The sequence below is a fragment of the Rosa chinensis genome, chromosome 5 (assembly GCF_002994745.2).
Source record: "Rosa chinensis cultivar Old Blush chromosome 5, RchiOBHm-V2, whole genome shotgun sequence".
Lineage (NCBI taxonomy): Eukaryota > Viridiplantae > Streptophyta > Magnoliopsida > Rosales > Rosaceae > Rosa > Rosa chinensis.
Window position 1 is genome coordinate 67,330,391 of NC_037092.1, and position 17,261 is coordinate 67,347,651.

At 38.1% G+C, this 17,261-nt stretch overlaps 1 long non-coding RNA gene across 1 annotated transcript; it reads right to left on the reverse strand.

The window, feature by feature from the left end:
- Window positions 1-13,984: 13,984 nt before the first annotated feature.
- LOC121049549 lies at window positions 13,985-14,817 on the reverse strand. Its single transcript, XR_005800709.1, has 2 exons — window positions 14,193-14,817; window positions 13,985-14,118 (listed from the first exon to the last, which is right to left on the reverse strand). It is a non-coding gene; the product is annotated as an uncharacterized LOC121049549 (long non-coding RNA).
- Between the last annotated feature and the right edge of the window lie 2,444 nt (window positions 14,818-17,261).

The window sequence follows — 17,261 nt, forward strand, 5'->3', positions numbered from 1 at the left end:
TGCTTAACAGTTAGCATGTCCTTGCTAGGCTCGAGAATCGTATCTAGAATTCCATCGGCCTTGAGATGCTGGCAGACATCACGAACCCACCTGTGATATCCAGAGCCAGTTGTTTCCAATGGAGTCCAATTTGTTTAGGTTACTCATCCTGAAAGAAAACAAGAAATTAGGGTTAGCTTTGGAGCGTAAAAGGCTACCACGAAAACATATAAAATTCCTGAGCGTAATCGCTTCCAAGAAATTAGGAATTTCTGAGCGTAATCGCTTTTAAGAAATTAAATTCCAAGAGGGTTGGATTAGATCGAAACAATGATGTAAGTGGTCGATCATAAATTCTCTACAAACTCTAAGTTTGGAGATCTCAACAAGCTCTAAGCTTGGAGTGAGCACGAACCCCCACAGTTCGGTTCAATTTGGTCTCCCCTATGATGAAGAAAGGGGGGTAGAAGAAGGGAGGTTGCAAGTCCCCGAGAAAAAGAAGCGAAAAAGAATAAAAAAACTTCAAAAGCGGGAACTTTTAGTAAACCATACCTCTTAGGATTGCGGAGCGTATTTGATCCTCATTGAAAGATTACAGACGAGCTTCAGTCCTAGGCGAATCAAACTTGTTGAAATTCAGAGCAGATTAGCTTCTAAATAGCTCCCACTCCGATTGGTGTACAGGTCTTAAAACGACTCCAATAGGGCTGAAATTTGGCTGTCAGATGGAAGAAACAGAGGCGAACAACTTTGATGATCACAAAATGTCTCGGTACAATTAGGTAAGAGCCACCCACTTATAAGTTATATTATATTTTGTCACTTTTCCAATATGAGATATTTCCTCTCCAACACGCCCCCTCACGTGCCCCTCACGTGAAATCTAGCTTTAGGTATGCACGTGGAATTAATTGACAAACCCAATTCCACATTGGAAATCGGGTCACAAGTCCCACATTAGAGACTAGACCAATCACATAACAACACAAGGCCCACATTGGACACTTGGCAATAATCCAATCGGAAACTTCCGATGGCCAATTTAATGAACCCAAACTAGGTCCATGATTGGAGAGGAGATTGGTGAATTAATTAATGAATGAACCCATATCCGGGTCCATGATGGCGACGTATTGAAGAGCGACCCGCTCTGATACCATGTTAAACAGCGACAAGCGTGGCCCGTGGCCCACCATTGTACCGATATTGTCCCATCTTAACCACCCGATAGGTGTTGGGTTTTAATCACAAAAGGGCTCGATACAATTAGGTAAGAGCCACCCACTTATAAGTTATATTATATTTTGTCACTTTTCCAATGTGGGATATTTCCTCTCCAACAGATTTATCTGGTTTGTGTAGCTTTAGATAAAGCTTATCTACATTGATAAGTCTATCTATAATATTGAAATCAATTTTCTAGACCGCTTTCAATCATGAATTTGCGTTATTCTCAATCTTTTATTCCCAATTAAAATAAAACTTTGTTAAAGATTGATTTTGCAGTGAGTATATTCTTGTCAATTTAATGTCAAGGATAAGATGAATAAATTCATTAGAACTTTTCATTTAGCATTTTCCCCTTGCAATGAATTCTGTTTGCATCTTCATTTCTTCAAACTTGACTAGCTATCGTCTTTTTAAAATCTTAAGTATGAACAACATTCCAAATAAAACAAACTCTTATCTATCCTAGCCCAGAGTCCATAGCAGGTGCACCATACAGTACTTCTAGATCGTCACTCGATCTCTATCCCATATATAGTTCATAATCGAACAGTTGTCCCATTTGATCCTTCTTTAATTGTTCTTTGTTTAATGACAGTTTGGTGAAGAGAATATGTGGTTTTGTGATGAGGAGCTTTGCAATAGAGATTGAATTTGTTCAAGCAGAAGATACTGCTTGCCTATTCTGGAGATGGTAACTGTGTGCTAATTGCACAGTGCTTTCAATTGAAGAAAGAAACCAAACAAAACGCAAAAAATTGAAGAAAAGCACTGTGAGCAAAAGTGTAGCGAGAATTTAGAGATTTTACTGGTTTGGAGGATAGTTTAGTCTTTTCACGCATCATTTGGGTTAGATTCTTTTTCTTTTTCCAGTGATTTGGGTTAGATTTCAATCCATCTAAACATAAGGTTAAATTCAAGATATCAGGTTCCTTTTGTCTTCTACTCCTTCTGCTTTCTTTTCCCATGTATTTAGAGAGTCCAACTCGGCAGCACACAAGCTTGCTAGGTTGGCTCTATTTTCTGATGTATCTGCTAGGTGGAGTGGTTCTATTCCCCTAGGCTTAAGTAGCTTCTTAACTGCTCAGTGTACGAATTGATTCTTGTTCAATTAAAAGTTTGACGTCATTCTTTCAAAAAAAAAAAAAGTTTTAAAATTAAGGCATTTTTAAAAAATTCTTTTTTTTTTTAATTTTTTTTTGTTTATCATATCAACAACTAGTGTTTTGTGGGTCGAACTCACAACCGCCCACTTACAAAGAAGAGATTTATGACACTACACCAAATGGTACCGGTTATTTTTTAATAATTAGAAAAAATGAGCCGTGTTTTGTAAACTTGGAGATGAAGCAACGCTGCACTAAATTAAATTTATAAAAGGGCAGCTCCGCCTCACTCTCCACCACTCTCAAGCTTTTTCTTCACTGCATTTCTCTCATTCACTCGCAAAATTATGTTATCTTTCTCTTTCTAGTGAAAAAAAAAAAAGTGCAAAGAAGAAGAAAGTACTTCCACAGCTAGCTATTTGCCCTGTTTCCAGTCTCTCTGTTTTCCTCTGTTCCAAAATCCCACTCTTTTATCTTCAAATTCTCCATATCCAATTCGAAGAAGCCAGATGGAAAACCGAAACACCGTATCCAAATCTAACCCCAATCAAAGCCTCTACGTTCCCAGGAGAGGGCAGGTGAAGATCAAGATATTCAAGGGTTTGTTCAAGTCGTTGGCTTCGATATTGGTTGGGTTTGCCTGTAAGCCGGCAAGAGAAGATGGAGGGTTCCTGAGCTCAAACCCCCAACCCCGGCGGAAATCCCAAGTGGGTATTGCTGAGATGCTCAATATCTGAGCGTTTCTGATCCGGCCCCCACTTTGATGAGCTGAGGTTTTTGCGAGGAATTAGCTGAGGAATGAGAGGTTGAGGTTGGAGATGGAGTTCACGAAAGACAATTAGGGTTGTATAATATAATGGTGTGATGTTAATTTTGTTCCAGTTTAGTTGAATCATTGTCTCTTGTTTTGATGGGTTTGATATATATTACAATTGAATATCTGGATTTGGGTAAAGGAGACAGAGTAACTCATTTTCAACAGTTCTACCAATTATTTCTTTCATTTTCACAATATTTTTAACCGCTCTCTGCTTACGCATAAGAACTTTCGTGAAAACAGCAACTTTGGTAACTCTTTATCCAGCAGAGAGAATTTGGTGACTTATTTTTAGGTATAAAGTAGATATTTAACTTCGACTAGATTTAATTAACATTAATCCTACTTTGGTAACCCTTCTAAATTCTTAAATCAAATACCTCTCTCTGTCTCCTCCTCAATCCGTCTGTCTCTTTGATTCACACTCGAGCTCTCTCAAAATCTAACAGCCAAATAGTGTAATTGACCAGTTGGTAGTTGGTACTTGGTGGGCATACGCAGTTGATTGTAATGGTGAGATATACTTTTAAGTTTTAACTAGGTCTGATCGAGCTCGATTGTGTGTTTTTGGTTGATTCGAATTCTGAACTCTCCACGGATGTTTTAGCGCGTTTCCGGATAAGATCGATGAAGCTAGATATGAGTGAGGTTTCAAGTCAAGATTTGGCATAAACTGGAGACTAACTTGTACTCATTATTTCATTATTGTTAAATATGTGATCAAAGAGTTGATGAATTAATTTATCCAAACCCAGTAATATATATTCTGGGGTCGCTTTCTGAGCATTCATTCAACACTTACGTCTCAGCAAAACCCTAGTAAGATTTAATCAATTAAATTAAGGCTTAAAAGCTTCTAAAGCTAGGGTTACTATTTTCCTTTTCTTTTCCTTTTTTTGGTAACTAGGGTTGCTATCTTATCCATTTTCAGTCAATGGTTTTCCCGCCGTATTTCTTTGGTGGGTTGAAACCTATTTAAAAAGTATTCCTTTAATGACGAATATGCATTGTCCCTAGTCCCTACAACTGGGAGGAGTTTGGGTGTTGGATAGGCAAAATCTAAAAGAATATTTTATGCGGAAATATCGTTCTGTTCACACCATCCATATTGTCAATCAAACTCATACGTATTTAGGCTAGTATATATATATTTAGTGCAAATTTATGAATCTAAAAGGCTATTTTCAGTGAAAATTTATGATTCTTTCGGTAATTAATTTTTAGAATTAAGATACCGTTGAATATTTCATACATATACAAGTTAAAATATCTTGAAATTATTGCAAATGATGTAATAATCATAGGCTTAAACTATAGTGCTTGTCATCATTTGTACTAATTACTTGATTAGATTCTTCATATTAAACGATGAGCTAACCAACAAATACCCCATTCAAAACGTGATCGTTGACCCTCCTCTTTAATCTAATCAGAGTATGCTTCTTTGACCACAAAATCATTTTTTTTGTTTTTGACCCCAAAAGCTTTTGACGCCCTTTGTCGCTGTTTCATTGCGGTATTAATTGGCCATTTGACCATTTTCATGCACCGTGCATATAGAGCCAAAGCTGCCAAACCTAGACCCATTTAAATTAATTGATAGGTTTCCTTCTAGTCTATCTCTGACGGTCTGACCCCATCTCTTTCCCCGACCAAAAAACATCAACCTGCACCTACAGATAAGTCTAAACTAAGATTCCCTGATTTGTTGAAATCATCATCGAAAATATTCTCTGATTAGTTTAAATAATTGTTAACTTAATGAGCAATGCAAGGATCATTTCACAAAGAACATAAACACAACTAAATTATCAATACAATATGAACTACCTGCTTCATTGACAACAACAATCTCTTCAAAAGCAGTAGCAGCAACACAACTATTCAACATAATCGATCCGAGTTCCAAAGCCTCAAGCAGCCATACGCCAAAAGTCTTCTACTCAACTATGTGTTTAACTCCTCTCTATGGGGCATGACTGCATGTTTTGGTCACACAGTGAATAGGGACTTCAAGCACCTATATATACAAGCTAGATAGGATCTTATTCAAGCCAATGAGTTATCTGGAGAGATGCTATAGTTATCATATCATTAACAATAGATGTTTATCCTTATCAAAATGAATTCCTAACCAAAGAGTGACATACGTAAACTCATTTGGTAACTAGATAGATAATTCATGTATTTCATATTTATTGTAACAAGTTTAATCAATTTATTATTTACTTAATGTAGATAATATTAGGTCCAAATAATATTTTACAATAATGAACAAAACTTGAGAATTCTTTTCTATGATGATCGATGTTTTTTCAATCGAGTGGAATATGTACGATGATTTGGGGTCAACTTTGCTGGCGGCAAACTGGCAACAGTGGAGATTCTACGTAATTAGAGAATCTCTAATTTGTTTAATCTTCTCTAATAGATTGATAGAGGAGAAGAGATAACACACGTTTTATTATAATAATTTAATGGCAGCTTGCATCAGAAAACTAATTAATCAATCAAATTGCTATACTGAATCTAAGTTGAGATTATTAGCTACTAGTGATGACAATGAAGTTGAAAGAAACCCAAGTCGGAAAATAATACCCTGTTTTTTCTTTTTGTTTTGTTTAGTTACGTCACTTGCGTGACACATTTGGGACGTTAACACGGTTTAATAATGTTTCCAACTTTTTCATTTTTTGGTGCTCAAACAAAAACAAAATTACAAAAGAATTAATGGTTAATTAGGTATCGAAGTGAATTTAGAATCTCAATTTATATTTATTTTGGTGGAGGAGGATTCAGTGCACCGACATAAATAGATGGTTAGATTATATTAAATACACTCTTAGGTTATTAATAAAATTATTAATTATAAATATTAAGGGTTGAGATCATCTTATAAGTGCTGGGTCATTTGCACCGTCAGTGCATAGAATAATTTCCATATTTTGGTTGGACTACGCTTGGTCATCAATTCGTCATCGCACCTTTTTAATTATTAATCATTTTTTACTTAATCATTGGAGTCATTTCCTATGAAAACAACTCGTCAAAAAGAGGCCACGTAAAATATATAAGCTTAGCTTTAATGGTAGTCGTTTTTTTTTCATCGCACCTTTTTAATTATTAATCATTTTTTACTTAATCATTGTAGTCATTTCCTATGAAAACAACTCGTCAAAAAGAGGCCACGTGAAATATATAAGCTTAGCTTTTTTTTTTGTTTTTGAAAGGGATAAGCTTAGCTTTAATGGTAGTCGGTTTTTTTTTTTTTTTTTTTTTTTTTGAGAAAAAGGCTAAACCCTTTTCGATCACTGAAAAAAAAAAAGGGAAAAGAGAAAAGAGGTAATCATAATTGAAATTAAGACCAGTGCTTATTAAACAGGTTTAGATTTGGTAGTGCTTCTCTAAAAGTATTTATGTTATGGACGGTTTTTATTGAAAGTGGTTTTGTTACAAGTAGATCCAGTATTTTATATAGTTATTAGAAAAAAAAAATCACTTTTTTTTAGAAGAAAAAAAAAAAGAATCACTTTAAGTGCTTATTATAGGAAGCCATGCCAAATAATTTTAAAAAAAACCACAGAAAAGAGAACGAGCGACTCAAAAACACTTCTAACTGAATTTTTGCCAAATTTTCCAATAATGGTTTAACTAAGTTAGAAGTGCTTTTGCCTTAAATTCAGATTGAAGATCTGACTGAAATCATTGAATATCTGAGTAAAGGAGACAGAGTAACTTGAAATCATTGAATATCTGAGTAAGGAGACAGGGTAACTTCTTGTTTAACAGTAAAAAGTTAACCGATCAAGTCCTTTGTTTTCAACAGTATCATTTATTGTAGTTTAGTAGATTCTGGTGCTGGTTTCGTTTAATTTGTTCTAATTGGGAAAGCGTGTTTTAGGACAGGGGATGATGAAGCAGCTTTAATTTGGGTTTGTAAAGGAGTAGCTATATTGTAAATAATCAATGGGGTGTTCTTAGTGGTGACTTTCTGAGCACTATTCATTCATAGTACAAAACATTTGAGTTTATGAAAGATGGGAGAGAATTCAGAGTACCGACGTGCACTTGCACCAACATAAATAAATAGTTAGATTGCATTAAATACAATTTTGTTTATTAAAAATAAAGTTGATAATAAATATCAAGGGTTGAGATTATTTTATAAGGATTGGATCACTTGCACCGTCGGTGTATAGAATAATTTCCAATGAAAGATTAATTAAACTAAAATGGCGGTTTAATCAGATACCTAGAGAAGCTTTAAAGCTTCCAAAAGGTTGTCGTCTTTCTAGTTCAATTCAATTCCATTCCATTCCATTCCAGTCCATTAATTGACAAATATTTCAGTGGGAAGCACATTGTCCCTACAACAATGGATATGGACCAACGTTGTCCCTAATGGTGTGGAAACCTTTTTCTCTTCGCGTGTTAAGAGTGTTCACACACTTGACTCATTACTCCATATCGGTCCATCCATTCACACCGTACGTTCGTATGAGAATATGATGATGCACTCGTTGCTACCAACTAAGCTAAAGTGTTTTAGCTTCTGGTAAAAGCACAAGAGAAGAGAACCAAAAAAAAGAAGAAGTTCAACTATAGGCAGTTTTCTTGAAGTACTACTATATAATATATCATGATTTGCAAGTGTAACTAATTACATTTTATTTATCTTTGGTTTTTATAGAAACGTAATTTCATAGATACATAACCTATAAATCGGGTTCCAAGTATATTAAAGCTTTATCTGGAGAAAATTCATTGAGAACAACACTAGACGGACAAAAATAAAGTAGCACATCAGAAGAACCTAGCATCTTAGCTAGACGGAGATAAATTCTCACCTACTACTGATCAAATACATCATGGTTCATGAAATAGAGAATAACCATGTTGTTCTCTGTGCAAATACACCAGAGACTGATGATCAGGTCCTTCAATATTAATCACATAATTGGCTTCAAATATTCACCAAATATTGTCATTAGTGTGTGTGTGTATATGAAAACCAAGTAATTAAAGAAAGTTTTTGAATATTGACTAGTGTAAGTTGTTGTCTAAATGAACAATATCCCTCGAAGGTTTCTCGATCTCTCACCTCGAGAAACCCTAAAAGGCCGCCTCTGGTTGCAATTTTGTTCTAGTCCGGCGGCTCCCGGAAGTCAGGGCTGGTCTCCGGCCTCACCGCCGTCATAGGATTTGCTGCCGGACGGGAGACCTACTGTCCATGGGATTGTCGAAGGGTTTTGCTCGGGTTTTGTCAGAGCGTTCGGTTGGGATGGTGGCGAAGGGTGGATCGTACTTTATAGTCCGATTTGTCGATCCCCGCTGCTGGGTTTTGTTGGATCGACAGTGCCATGGATCGATGGCGGAGTGCGGTTGCGACGCCTGGCTCAAGGATGGTTGTTCTGTGCTGATGCAAGTCATGACGGCGGCGTGGACTCGAGACGACTTAGATTGCCAGGATTGTTGTTTTGTGCTGATGCAGGTCGTGGCGATGGCGGGGCGGATCGGGAAGACGCAGGTCGAGCGATGTGGGTCGGACGGAACTTGGCCGAACGATGATGTACGACGGGGATGTGAGAGAAGGGGGACTGGCCCGAACCAGCATGACGGGCCTGGAGCAATTTCCTTTGATGGACTACCCTATTGGGCCACTAACTATTGGGCTGGCGTTCTGCCCTAGTCCATTGCTATTTGCGCTAAGGTTTAGGCCTTTGGCCTAACCCTATGTTTTTAGTTTGAGCTCAATTCAATAATTTTCTTGTATTAGGAACCTAGATCTCTAGCGCCTCCAGCGTAGTACAAAAGGAGAATCTCCACTAACTCTAATAAGTGGGTCTATTTCTATGTACCACTGCAGGTACTACCACTACCTTCTTGTCTGTTTATGTCCTTAAATGACAGCAGAAGGGTATGTAACGACCTATTCTAATTTATGATGAATATTTTATTTCGCCCTGTGAGCTTGATTAAAAAAAAAAAAAAATTAAAGAAAGTCGTTATCTTTTGATATTCAAAAAGATGGGGAAAGCCCTTTCTGTACATGAAAATCATAGATCTAATCCCTATATTCTAATTCATTCTTTATTATATGGTGATCGATATATTGAATATTTTAGTACTAGCTTCGATTAATTATTTAGTCAAAGTTCTAGGTAGGCGTGAGTCTAAATCAAATCTTGAGGAGCCTGAAAGGCATTCCTCTTCGTTTTATATTAGCTTATTTCTAATCAGTTAATCAGATACGTGGATTTCAATCACAAATGCTTCGAGTGCTTAATCAATTCTCAATGCCGGCACTTCGATTAATTATTTAGTCAAAGTTCTAGGTTGGCGTGAGTCTAAATCAAATTTTGCTTAATCTCTTCCTCGAAATTCAGTAACTGATTATTACTTCTTTGTTATTGACTGATTATTTTGTCTATATCTTCCCCTCAAATTCTTTCATCTCATTTTCATCATGTGATCATGTATACATCTTCTTTTGTTAGACTAATTTGGAAAATAGAATATAAAAAAAAATTATTTGGAAAATAACTCTTCTTTTGCCCAATTTTTTTTTTTTTCCAAATTCAAATTTATAGAAAAATGCCCAAAGTACAATTTGATCTGTTCTTTAAACTCTCTTCAAATTATCATACAGACATACTAAACTAATTCCCAAATCAATGTGAAACAAACATCGAAACTGCAAAATTCTGATCTCAGCAAAATGTAGATGGGTAAGCAAGTCTTCTAAGGATTATTTTTAACGCGTCGTAATATTAACAGAGAAATCTTCTATATTGTGCTCTTAAATGTATGCACGTAGGGACCAAATTTGTGAAATGATGAGCTGTGAGGTTGATCGATCTGATTGAGATATCTACAGGATGAATGTTCACGTGTGAACAATAATAATTTCTCCAAACACCAATTCACTTAAATATTAAAAATACAAAGATTGCTTTTCTAAAGATGATTAACGAATAACATGATTATTGTTCCCCAAAAGCAGCATATATGATATGAAATGTGTTAATAAAAGAACAATGATTTTCCTATATAGCATTGCAGGAATTTCAAACCTAATTGGGTTAAGTTTGCAAAGATATAACGCATTTTTTTCTTTCTGCTGGTTTGGTTCGGAAGAATTCATGTTTATGGTCGGTGTATAAGAAATGGAAGGAGTCGAGTTTTCTGGATTTGTTTCTTTCTGCTCGTTTGGATTTGTTGCTTCATGTTGCTGCTGACGGTCATCAGAAGGAGGTTGAATTGTTTTGGATGCTTGCTTGGCGGATCTACTGATCTAGAAGGATAAAAACAATGTGTCACGTGGAAAGAAAGCTTTAGATCCTGCTATCGATCATAGTCACCAAATGTTTGGAGTGGTAATTGGATTTTGAAAAGGCTGCTGCTTCAGACCAAAAAAAAAACAAAAAAGGCTGCTGCCACCAAGTATTTTCCAATAGCACTGGACAACACGTACGACTGTGGAGTCTGCTCCTCTTGTGGGCTCTAACAGTACTAGCGACATTACCAAGTAGGGGTCATCATTTGGCCCTTCGGCCCTAAACCCACCCTAAGCCCGCCTGGCCCGTAGGGTTGAAGCCCGACTCGGCCCTTGCATTAGGGCGGGCCGGCCCGACCCTTTGTAAAATAGGGTAGGGTATGGGCCATGAAAATGAAGCCCGGCCTGGCCCTCCGGCCCGGCCCGTTTGAGCCCGTTAGGACCAAGCCCGGCCCGGCCCTTTAGGCCCGCCCGAATAAGCCCTAATAATTCTTTATTTATTTATTTTTTAATTATATTTCTCTTTTTTCTATAATATGCAATTTATCTCTTTCTTTGTAATTGATTTCATAAGTTTTGTTTTCTTTAATTTCTATTTTCTTTGTTACACAACAATTAATATTGGGAGATTCATATAGATTGTTATTTGAATATAACCACCTTAACTAATATTAATAAATGTTATAAGTTAATTCCTATATATGTGTGTGTGTGTGTGTATTAAATATGCTCAATAAAAAACAATGAGTTTTTTATTACCTATATATACCATTGAGCCATATTTTGAGAAGAAGAAAAATAATGTATTTTTTTTTTTGTTAAACAAACTAAGGCCCTTTTCGGCCTTATTTGGCCCTATTTGGAAGGCCGGCCCGACCCGGCCCTAGCGATCGGGCTTTTCGGGCGGGTAAGGGTTAATATATTTAAGCCCCGGCCCGACCCTACCCGGCCCTAAATTTTGTTGACTTTGACTAGGCCCGGCCCAGCCTGACCCTAAGCCCAAAAATTTAGGGTAGGGCCGGCCCTAGCCCGGCCCATGATGACCCCTATTACCAGGTTAGTATTTGATGGGGCTTCTGATCAGGCTAATGGCAAAGTGAGCTTTGGATTGGCAATCCAAACTGCCAATGGAGACTTAATTGGGGCTGCTGCGCGCAATACCTTGGGCTGCTCCTCTAAAGCCTATTGCAATAGAGGCTCTAGCGCTATGACATGATTTGTTTTATTGTAAATTTGTAATCTATATCTATACTATTATTAAGAGAAAAAGTTTTGTTAGTCAAAATCTAAAATTTTGACAGAATTAACCCTAAAAGATTAATAAACTTTGAGAATTAATTAAATCACATGGATAATTAAGACATTTACAAAATGCATTTTTATTAAAAAAAAATTAAAAAAAGTACCCACAATCTACTTTTCTCTCTCCCAATTTTTTTTTTTTTGCAATAACCAACTCTTTTCTTTTTTATTTTCTGAAAAAAAAAATAACTTGCACATGAGGAGCATCTGTGGAGAAATGCTAGTGTCTTATATATGAAATGTCTTATATATTCATTTGATACTGCTATACGCCTATACATAAAAATCAACATGTTCAAGTAAATCCAGAATATGTGTGACAGGACCCGCCCCGGATTTCACCCTGAAATCCGAAGTGGCCCTGCGGGGCCCACCTTAGAAGAAATTCTACCAAAAATTTGGCAAAACTTCCCCTAAAAGTGGACTACCCAAAAGCTGCAGAAAAACATATATACTTCTAAACAATTCACCCTTAATCTCCTAGAGCCACCCTGCTCCCCAAGTAACATCAACTTCCATTTCAAAAAGTATAAGTATCAACTTGATAACTTGATAACATGAATCCCACAGGTTATCAGAGCAACTCTAATATAACAGATAAATAAGGAAAATAGAAATAAAATGAATACACGGAAGCTACGTTGTGGACTATGCCTCGACTCCATGTATGCCCGACCACGACTAATCTAACCTGCACACTGGGCATTTGAAACCGAATGGCCCAGGGGAAAGTAATTGAAAAACACGTTAGTGTGAGTGGACAAAAATAAACAATTTAAAAGAAAAAGGATTTCATACTTTCCCACATTTATTTCTCTAAAAACTCCCGATGCATGCAATGTTTAAGGAAAACAAAATAAGAGAAGTTCTGTACAAGAAAAACCGACTAGCCCCGCTAGTCACAAACTAAATGAAAAGATTGAAACTCCGGTACTCAAGAAAATAAGACCAGCCTCGCTAGTCAAAAATAGTAAAGTGAGTAGGGAAAGACGATAGCCATACGAGTGAGCCTCCCAGGCTAAAATACTCCCATTACTCCTGTAATATACCCTTACGCCACTAAGTGTAGCGATAGGATACCGGGCTACAGAATTACTGTCACAGAGACAGTAACCTGCGCCACAGAGGCGGAGGGCTACGGTGATCTCATCACCTCGCCACAAAGGCGGAAGATCAAAGCTAGCAATGATAAGTCACCTGAAGTATGGCAAAAGAAAATCTGAAAACCATAGTAAAATCATAAAGCTTCCCCAACTCTCGCAAATGAATTTCCAACGACGTGTCCCACATGTCAGGAGTACCTCAAATCAATAGTAGAACGGTGAGATCAAACAAAATCATAATTCTCAAACCGAAATCATTACTAAGGCATTCCCAATGCCAAAACCAAAGATCGAATAAATAAATAAGAATTAATTCCATCGAAATCCCATTTCGAAAATCTTTCAGAAATCTCAAATCGACGAATAGAAACATAATATAAATAGTATAATTCCGGAAATCACCTCGGAGATAAATAAATAAGAGAAGATAAGCATAATCCAATGACGTGACCCCGCACACCATAAAATCTTCAAATAATCAAATAACCAAAATCGTTTCCGAAAATAACCATATGCTCGAGAAAGTAATCCTTCTTAAGCTTAACTAATAAAATATACCACTTTCATTACCAAGTCCCTCAAATCGTTCTAGATACAAATTCCATACAAATTCCTTAAGTAACCAAAACGTGTTAAATTCACCAATTTACTCCAAATTGATAATTACGGGTAACCATTTCCGAATAATCCACTTAACAAAGTAAACTCATTTAGAATATGGTAATTACACTATTTTCAAGTTATAATTCAGGTCAACCATTCGACCTTTTTACTTAGCCTTTAAACCTTAAATGTAAAATTCATGATCACCCTTTCCAAATGATTCTGTCCTTACGGAAATTCCCGGATATGGTAGTATTAGAATATTCCAATTGGCAACTCATTTCATTAATCTTCATCGAACAATCGAGTTAACTTGCTCAAATAAAATGTGTCATTCTCACAACATTTCCTCTTAACATCAATTTTCAACATTCAGTTACTTGCCAAACTCGTCAAAACCGATCCATTCAATATTCACCAATGCCTTAATTATTTGGCCAAACTACTTACCACTTCTAGTAAGACATTTCCACAATGGTAATCAATTCGTCACTTCCTAACTTTGCACAAGCATAACACCATCGAAAATATATTTGAAACCATTCTAATTGCAAACCAATAACTCCATCAATTCAATAATTTGACCAAACCAATTATAGCAATTATAAGGTCACCAAACCCAATTCCTTACCAATTCTTCATCTCCAAACAGAGGGCCAATTCTAAATAAGTGTAGTCCTCCACCACCAACAACCATTCGAACTCCTAGCAATAACAACACAATTTAATAACAATCTTCAACCAAATTTATATCTCAAAATAAAGTTCCTGATTCTTACCTTCCTTCATTATACATCAAACTGAACCAATGCCCATTCCTTTCTCCAAAAACTTCAGAACGCATAATCAAAAACTAATAAAGGTGGCCTGGAAATCCGGTGGCGGAGCCATGGTGGTCCACACGGCAGCGGCAGCGCGTGCAGCGGTTCTGGCCAAAGCAAAGGTCGGGACCAAAGGGTTTTGAAGAATGAGGAGGCTCTGATTCCAACTATGGTGGTTGTGCAGCTTGAGTGGCTGGAAACGACGAATCGATACTTGCAGAATCCCAGATTCCGGCGACGACTTGTACGGCCTCGTCCGGCATCGGTGGGTGACGGAACCTCTGGGTTTTCTTCTCCATTGCTCACTGAGTGCAGCAGTGATGGTGGTGTGGTAAAGGAGACGACTGGAAACCGGTGAAGGTCGTGGAACAGTGGCGTCGCAGGTTTGGAGGTCGAGTGCCGTGACCGGAACGTCTTGATCGACGGCGAAACGACTGGGTCTTGGTCGGGTTTGTGTTATGGTTCAAATGGTGGTGGCGGTGTAGTGTGGTAGTGGTCGGGAAGTGGCGATTTCGGCGAGAGCAGAGAGATGAGGAAGGAAGAGAGAGAGAGAAGAGAAGAGAGGCCGTGCGGCCGAGGAGGAAGAGAAGGGGAAAAAGGGAAAAAATGAAGGAAAACCTAGGGTTCTTTTCTTTATATACTTGACTTAGCGAAAAGTCAGTTTTGCCCTTTGCAAATTTCAGATAACTTCAATGTAGAAATAAAATTCCACAGACTGTAACTAATTCATACGAATTCCGATTCTTGCGTGCCGCATGTCCCCAAACTTGGTTTAACGTCCTCTACAACTTTTGTTAAGAAAATTTTCTCATTTAACGAACGAAACCGAAAGTCAACTTGTAAGGCCCCCTAAAAGTATCGAAACGAGATTAAAAGTGAAAGTAAACGTCGTTTACCGTCCGAATGACCAGTAAACAGGTAAAAATAGGGTACGGGACGTAACAATGTGTCTGGCCCAAACTCGAGGTTACTTGCTCTAGTTAAAATATGGTTTATATTAGAGATATTCTCGGAGAATCTTCGGAGATATCCAATCAATGTACGATTATGTTTCTATGTACAACTCTATCTCTGTACTTGTAATCCTCTATATAAAGAGGCCCCTATTATCAATGAAAGTACGACTTAATTCTCTCCCAATTCAGTTTTCCTTAAACACGTTATCAGCACGAAGCCCTAACCCTGAAACAAATAGCCAAACCCTGATTCAAGAAACTAAAAACCTTGAATCCGAATACAAAACCTTGAAGCATTTTCTGCCTCCACCTCACACCTTTAAGAACTCGATCCCAGGAGTCCAGAACCGGCGACCCCACCCCAAGAACCGGCCGAAAACCTACCGAACCGGCCACCGGAAGCTCCATACAACTCGCAGCATATATTCCACCGGTTCACCATCTTCCGAACCTCCAATTTCCACCAAAATTTGGTAGCAGAAGCCTCTTGATCTAAAGTTTCAGGAACCGGAAAAAAAAGTCCAAAAACCGACCTAAAACTTGCTAAACCGGCCGCCTAATCATCCAGCAGAAAAGAAAAGAAGAAGAAAGAAGCAGCCCAGCCCAAAAAGGAAGAAGTCAAAGCCCAGCCCAAAGGTCAAAGCCCAACCCACTGACATCAGCTTGCCAAGTCAGCAGTCGCCATGTCAGCATCAGGACCCACTGCCACGTCATCAGCCGGACCCCATCGCCACGTCAGCAACAGGACTCCACTGCCACGTCAGCATATAGTCAACGCAGGTCAACCACTTTTCCGGCCAATTTCCGCGACATATTTCGAGGTATTTTTTTCTAAAGGTTCCCGTTTTTTAAAGAGTTTTTACATTCAATTTCTCTTCTTTTCGGGGACTTGCAACATCCCTTCTTCTACCCCCCTTTCTTTATTATAGGGAAGACCAAATTAAACTGAACTGTGGGGGTTCGTGCTCACTCCAAGCTTGAAGCTTGTAGTGTTCTCCAAACTTAGAGTTTGTTGAGATAAAACTAGGGGTAGTCAACGGGCCGGGCCGGGCCTTGCTATATTTTTAAATAATTGCGGGCCGGGCCAGGCCGGGCTTTATTAAAAATCAAAGGATCCAAGCCCGTCCATATAAAGCGGGCCTTGCGGGCTTTTTCCCTCCGACCTTGATGGAATCAAATTTCTTGGAAGCGACTACGCTCAGAAATTTTATTTGTTTTCGTGGTAGCATTTTTCCCTCCGAAACTAACCCTAATTCTTGTTTTCTTTCAGGATGAGTAACCTGAACAAATTGGACTTTGCTCCATTGGGAACAACTGGCTCTGAATATCACAAGTGGGTTCGTGATATCCGCCAGCATCTTAAGGCCGATGGAATCTTGGATACGATTCTCGAGCCTAGCCAGGACGTGCTAACTGTTGAGCAAGCTCAAGCTTTGGAAGCAAATAGAGCAGCCTTAGAGGCAAATAAGGCAAAAGCCATCATCCTAATGACTCGTCATATGGATGATTCGTTCCAGTACGAGTGTATGAATGAAGAAGACCCCAGAAGGCTGTGGGTCTCACTCGAAGATAGATTTGGCAACGTCCGTGACTCCCTGCTTCCCGACCTAGAAGTGAGATGGCATAGCCTCCGCTTCTGTGATTTTAAGTCAGTTCTTGACTACAACTCGGAAGCACTTCACATTAAATCCTTAATGGAATTTTGTGGTAAAGAGATCACATATGCGATGTTGATTGAGAAGACTCCCTCTACCTTCCCCGTCTCTGCATTGATGGTTGCTACGAACTATCGAACCGATGTTGTTGCAAGACGGATCACAAGGTTTCATGAGCTCATTGGAGCTATGAATGTCGCTGAAAAGCATGACAACATCCTTGTGAAGAACTATAATTCGGGATCTGTGGAAATAGAGCATATTCTGGAATCCAATTATAGTCGCGCCCCTAAGAGAAAGCACCAAGAGCGAAACCCTAATCTTAGGGATACTTCTGGACGTTCTGGTCCATATAATCGCTCTACTTGGGAAGGTAACAGCCAAAATAGGCGAACACGGAACCGAAGGGGTAAACG